Below are 7643 nucleotides of genomic sequence, written 5' to 3' on the forward strand. Positions count from 1 at the left end.
GTCCATGAGTTTTCCAACTTCTCGAATTTTATTGCTATTTTATCCTTCTCGTTACTTTTATTTTTGTGGGTGCATGACCTTTTTTGGGAAAAAAACCCCACAACTTTTGTTGACATATTTGTAAGGTCTCAGGAGAGTGTGGAATCAAGTATCTATCAAATCCACCATGCTCATTTATAACTTCAGAGTATTCTATAATAGAGGATAAACACAGTTTGATGATGCTGGAACCTGAGTTTTGAATAGGCAGAGTAGTTTTTCCAGAGGGAAGTGTCTACATTTTATCAAAATAACAACAGTCCTCTTAGGAATGATCAGTATCTAACCACCAAGCATTGGTCCCTAAATTACTCATGTCATTAAAGTAGAACAGAGCACGGTGAATAGAATCCATCCAGGCTTGTTATAAACAGCCAGGATCTTACATGGGGAATTTAATCTCATTCTCCTGGAATCCAAATCTTGTACCAATTTACTCTAGGCTAGGAATGTCCTTTTGTTTTTCTCTTAAGAAGAAAAACTATGAAAATGTAATTAGACAGTTTGTTCTTGGATATTTTAGATTTGGTGGAGACAGCAAACTTTTTCTCTAGAAAGCCAGATAATAAATATATTTGACTTTGTAGGCCCAAATGGTCTCTGTCTGTCATTCAAAAGCAGCCAAAGTCAAGAGACAAACAACTGACACTTCTGGGGTGCATTGTTATAGCCTGATGGCTACACAAGACCATGGATGCAATTTTTTTTTTTAAATTATTTATTTATTTATGGCTGTGTTGGGTCTTCATTTCTGTGCGAGGGCTTTCTCTAGTTGCGGCAGGTGGGGGCCACTCTTCATCGCAGTGCGCGGGCCTCTCACTGTCGCGGCCTCTTTTGTTGCAGAGCACAAGCTCCAGACGCGCAGTCTCAGTAGTTGTGGCTCACGGACCTAGTTGCTCCGCGGCATGTGGGATCGTCCCAGACCAGGGCCCGAACCCGTGTCCCCTGCATTGGCAGGCAGATTCTCAACCACTGCGCCACCAGGGAAGGCCCATGGATGCATTTTAAATGAAGCATTTCAGAAGCCACATAACAATGTAAGAAGACAAATTTTTTATCTTGATTATCACTGCCATCTAACAAACATTAGTTCCTGAAAAATAATTTTCAGCTAATTGGGAATTTCCTGTTACCCAAGAGATTCCCCCACAGCTGCTAAAACACAGGTACTTTTGTAAACCATCTGTCATAAGAGGGAGCTTAAAAGCATGTTTAGCTAAAGATAAAAATAATAGAAGATGCTTTGTATCGGTATTTCCTTTGTTTTCATTATTTCATCTTTCTGAGTTCATGTAGCTCTATGAGATAGCATAAGGTAGTGATCATCAAATGTTAGCATGTATAAGAATCACAGGGAGGGTTTGTTAATATACAAATTTCTGGATCCCACTACTAGAGACTCTGACTTGTTAGGCCTGGCGTGGTGCCTGGGAATTTGCATTTACAATGTTCCAAGTGATTTTATTTCAATTGAATCACACAGGGAAATCTTCACTCAGCACCTACTCAAGTAAATTCTCTAGGATTGGGATCTGGGCCTATGAATTCTTAAGAATTCACCTTATGAGATTTCAGTATTCAATTGGGTCTGAAATGAGTGGCTAGAATATACAAATGTGTTTTCTCCTTGGTGCTTTTGTAGAATAATTCTATTTTTGAAATCTTGCTTGTATCTGGCTATCAGTAAATCTGATTATTAATCATTAGAAATGGATCTCAGAAAGGAAACTATCTCCATCTGAGAAGGTCACAAACATGGGCAACTGCTTTTGATCTCAGAAGACTTTAAACCTCCACCATTCTTCTGTCTTTCATGGGTAAGGAAAGTTGATGAAGAAGTCAGTTTTCCAAGTTCCTTATTGAATGATGATGATAATAATAATGATGATAATTTAACAAACAAATAAATTGATGTAAAATAGTAATTTCTATTTACTAACACTCTCTCAGCCTGGATAAGTAACTTTATCTACTGAAGCATTGAGTTCATTTTATAATATGTCCCATATTGGATTTAATACTGATGCTTTATATTAGATTTTTAGTTATGACATATTTTTTCTTCTGCTGCTAATGTAACTGGGAAGATCAACTGTGATTTCAAAACACAGTCACATTAAAAAAACATGTGCCTTGTAATACCTGTGGATTTATGGGAAATGGTAAAACAGAAGATAAAAAATTGCCTAAGACTGGACTGTGCAATTGCATAATTTTCCTTAGCAAACAGCTGTAATTCTTATTTTTTGATTACAAATATCATGTGATTTTGGGGGGAGGAATTCAGAAGCTGTAAATTATTTTCAGTGTTACCTTATAAATTACATTTTAAAAAAATTTATTGTCTTTTATGAGCATATTCCCTTGTTCTTTTTTTTTCTTTTTAATCATTCTCTTGAATAAGTTAGGCTTTTAAATCTGTTTTCTTTGGAGTTCAGAGTTTATTCTTCAAATGTTTAAGACTTTCCTCTTTATCTTTTTTTTGTCTGCTTACCTCTACTAGGATTCAAAGTTGAGTGGAAAAATACTGGACTTCCTTTGTAGGAGGTTTCTGTTTACAGGGTCCATTGCCCCCTTATCTATTTGACTTTGCTCTGACATTCCATTTGGGAGCAGAGTTATAAAAAAGCATGAGAACCTTCTGGACTTTCTTTCTGATGCTTTTTGATAATTCTGACTCATATTTTGACTGATAATAGAAAACGACAATAAGAAAATACTGCAAGCAAGTTATTTATTATTTTCAATGATCACAATGATCTGGTATCCTTTAAACATCATCTGAGGGAAAACAGGAAGCCCGTTCTTGCCCAGTTTGCTACTTTTCTTACTGAAATCATGGAATCATGTAGGTGGAAGTTTGGGGAAGTCTTTCAGCATTACAGTAAGTTGAGCATTAGACACTGATTACTTTTGGATAAATATAATTTTCAAAGGCATATTTTTAATTTTAATTCCTTGTCCTGACCTCCCCCAAATCATTTGGTCTGCAGACAATAGAACTGTTAATAAACGAAAATATGAAAGCCATACTAAAAAAAGGGAAAATATAATGCTTTTGCAGAAAATGCAAGGCAATTTAGTCCTTTTTTATAGAAAAACAATTGATAATGAGTATGCTACAGCATTATGGTTGTGGATTATACCACCAATTGTTATCCCAAGGGACAGAATCCAATTAGGAGAGAAAACCCAGCATGACTAATATCTTATGTCTCACTTTTTCTGTCTTGATCAAATGTCCTTTGTTTAATGACTGCTCAGTTGCTATGAGTTTTACTGACCTTTCCCATGTGCTTTGGAAACCCATACAAATTCCCTTTGTCACTTGCAGTTTCTTTACATAGCATTTATTTCACTCTACCCAAATATCTGCTATTTTCTTTTCCTGTTCTCACTTCTTTTTCTCACTGTCTTTCCATACAGGTGAGATTACTTCTTCACTGCTCAGGCCATATATTTTCTACTCTGCTCCCATTTTTGGCTGGTGTGTGCTCCCAAAGATATGTTCTAGGTCACCAGGTTTACAAAAGGATTCCATTCTGGGTATCTGGTCCCTCTGATGACTGACTTCAAAGATCTACTGACTAGCAGGGTTGAGAGTCCTTCATTGGACAGATAACAAACCTGGAAAAACTATTGTTTAAAGAGGAGAGAATTGGTCTCAGAACCAGATAACCTGGCAGAACCCCAACCGATCACTGAAAGGTTGTTTCACCAGTTCCTTACCTTTAAATGATTATAAAGTCTTGTTTGTATGGTTGTGAGGACTAAATGAAATAATGCTTGTAAAGTGCTTAGCACAGGTTTTGAATCACTATAGGAGATAAATATCTATTGACTCTCAAAAAGGGAAGATTGCATTTTACTAAAGGCCACAGGCTGAAGACAATCTAGGATCTAAGGAGATTTTATCTAAGGTCTGTTTACCCAAGAGGAATAGGTTTTTTCAATCACTCCTTTATAGAATTGCATAGAACATAGGAGTTAAGAAAGTAAAGTGTAATATGTGCAGACAAAAAGGAGAAAGCAAAATGATATAAGACTTCACTTTAGGTTTCCAGCCAACTAAAAGAAATGAATGATGGGACTTCCCTGGCAGTCTAGTGGTTAAGACTCTGCACTTCCAATGCAGGGGGCAAGGGTTCGATCCCTGGTCGGGGAACTAAGATCCCACATGCCGTGGGCCGTGGCCAAAAAATAAATAAACAAATAAATAAATAAATAAATGATGCCTTCCTGATACAGATAATAACCTGGTGCAGAAATGAATTAGAATTCTGTAAAAGGAGTCTCAACTAAGCTTATTTGCACAAAATCTCTTTCAACTAAATATAGAGGGATTGAAAACTTCTTGAGTTTTTCCAATCCTATTTGAGAGAAAACAGAAGAAAGAATTAGAATGATGACATCAATTTATATGATTCTCATCAATAGGAAGTAACTGATTGGTTCCTGGTTAGAAAAGTATGATAGAAACTTAGGGAGAAGAAGCCATGCCATTTCATTTTATTGTTTATAATAGCAAAGGGCTGGAAGGAAGAGTCCAGTGTGAGCTGCCATCTTTAGGAAGACAGGCTTTAAAATGTTCAGAATAAAGAAATTCCATAGCTTGAAATTCTGAAAGGTAGAATGTTTTGAGAGAAGGGAGAAACTTAAAAATGCTATAATTCTAACTATACTCACAGATGTTACCAATCCTAAAATAAAGGGAGATGAATATTTTAAAAATGGTGTCTCTATAATGAAGTTATAGAAATAAAACAACATAGCAGTTAGGAGTTTAGGCTTTGGAGCCAGATTGCCTAAGTTTAAATGTCAACTGTTGCATTCACACATGGAGTGATACTGTCAAGTTACTCCACCTCTCAGAGCCTCAGTTTCCCTTCTAAGAAGTAGAAGATATACTTTTACCTACATTTTAGGATTTTGTGAGAATAAAATGAGTAAAGAACTTACCAAACTTACCAGAGTTTCATATGTAGAAAAAAAATAAATTATACGTATCATTATTAGTTTTTTTTTCCCTCAACTCCATGTCCCCCTATTCATAATACAGACTAGGCAAAGGACGTGGGCTGAGGTGTATATAGAATAGATTTATTCTGCCTCCTCATTCTGTACGGTTATTGTAAGCAAATAGCCTGTGGTAAGCACTGAGAAGCCTCAAGGTATTATTTAAAAGGAAAAGTTATAGAATACAGATAGCAAAGAATGTTATAAAATTACTATGTACATACTAAGATAGTCAAAAGGGAGGCATAACCCAATTGAGCAGTCATACGAACAATGTGTTTTTCCCATTACAGCAATATGATGAACTAGAAAAAGATAAACTTAACTATGTTCAGTAATGTAACACTGAGGGATAAAAAGAAAAGCAAATGGACTCTCATTTTTCTTGTGAATTATCTGATAAGAATAATCTGCAGAAGGAAAGGGGTAGGAATGAACATAAATAAAACCGAAGATAAATGAACATTGGATGAGCAAACATCTAAGATGCTTTAAACAACTAAAAGTCTTGTCTTTAGAATAAATTGTATATGATTGGATAAAGATTTTTATGAAAATGTAGAGATTGAAAAGGTTCTGGAAAACTGGAGAGAAACAAATGTCTTCCAGCATTCCAAAAACGAAAAGAGTGAATTCCACACTTAGCAGTATTATTAGTGGTAATAATAGTAATTGTGGTAGTAGCAGCAACAGCAACAGTAATAATAGTAGCTAATATTAATTGCATACTTACTATGGACTAACCATAGTACATGAAATACTTAAATCGATTTTAACTTCAAAAAATTGTATAAAATATGTATTATTATTATTATTCATATTTTACATATAAGAAAAATAAGGCTCAAAGAAGTTGAGTAACTTGACCAAGGTCATGAAACTATGCAAATGTGGAGCAGAAATGGAACCCAAGCAGCCTGACTCAGGCGTCCTTGTTTTAACCCTGTTCAGTACTGAATATACTACATTTTTGAAGTGTATTTAACTTTAGTTTGCTGAGGCATTATGTTATAGATATCTAAAGTAAATAATATGTAGGCTTTATTTGAAAAACAATTTTGAGAGAAATAGAATGCATCATAACTTTTCAATCTGTCTGTTCTATTTCTTGCTAAGAAATAATAATAATATGACATTTGGTCAAGGTGATTTGACTTGCTGACCAAACATTTGCCTGGTGTCTTTACTGAATTTTGTGTTGTTTTATTTTCCAGCTAGTTGCTTCATGACTCCTTGCCATCTCTAACAAAAACTAATAGCATGAAAAACAGTGATAAATTAAATTGGGATCGTCCAGCACAGTACCAAAGTTGATGCTTCAGCATATTTGTTGATGGTGTAAAGACTACAGTTATAATAAAAGAGCTCCACCCATTTCTTATGTAAATTATTTGATGACACAAAGACTAGGGAACTACTACTATATTGTTTGGAAGTTAGTGGCCTATTTTTTAAAAAATTTTTTCTCTGCTTTCCTTCTCTACTTACGTTGAAGTCAAAGGATCCCTTCCAGGTGTTAGAAGGCCTGACTTCTATGAGTATGGAAGATTGGATATAGAATTCTAAATTGACAGTCTTTTACTTTCTGGATGTTAAAAATGCAGTTCATTAGTATCTGTTGAGAAGTATGCAATTATTTTCATGCTTATTCATTTGGAGGTAATGTGTCTTTTATCTCTGGATTCTTTTAAGATTTACTCTTTATAATAGTTTTTAGTAATTTGATAACAAGGCTCAATGGTTTCCCCTTCCTTTCTTCCTCTCTCTCTCTTCCTTCCTTCCTTCTATTTATTTATTTATTTATTTAATTTTTCACCTTATCTTTATTATTGACTAAGGTATAGGGTTGTAATATGGAACATATTTTCAAACTCATTTCATCATATATACTTTCATTTTTGTTCTATTAATAGAGCCAACTTTGTCAATTTCACATAGTAGGTTTCCAAGGGATTAAACTGAATCAGCCTGCGAAATATATTTCCTTACTCAGAGATACTCCTATAAACCAATTCAAAATTCCAAAGAAATATATAGAAGATTATAGGAGATTATACTATAAAAACAAATAATAGAAGTTAAAAAGCATGTAATTACATATTTTTTAAATAATTAATTAATTAATTAATTAATTAATTAATTTTATTTTTAGCTGTGTTGGGTCTTCGTTTCTGTGCGAGGGCTTTCTCTAGTTGTGGCAAGCGGGGGCCACTCTTCATTGCGGTGTGCGGGCCCCTCACTATTGCGGCCTCTCTTGTTGCGGAGCACAGGCTCCAGATGCGCAGGCTCAGTAGTTGTGGCTCACGGGCCCAGTTGCTCTGCGGCATGTGGGATCTTCTCAGACCAGGACTCGAACCCGTGTCTCCTGCATTGGCAGACAGATTCTCAACCACTGCGCCACCAGGGAAGCCCTGTAATTATATATTTTACCTGAGCCAATTTTCTGCTGGATTTTTGAGAAAATTCAATACCTTATCTCTTGCAGAAACTCTGAATTTGATCTCTGCCGTGCATTTGATTGTTCCTTCAATAAGTTGCAAACATCACTTTTTATCTTATGAAATTTGTACTAATGTACTAACACTTTC

The sequence above is a fragment of the Balaenoptera physalus genome (genome assembly GCF_965194825.1).
Source record: "Balaenoptera physalus genome assembly, chromosome: 4".
NCBI lineage: Eukaryota > Metazoa > Chordata > Mammalia > Artiodactyla > Balaenopteridae > Balaenoptera > Balaenoptera physalus.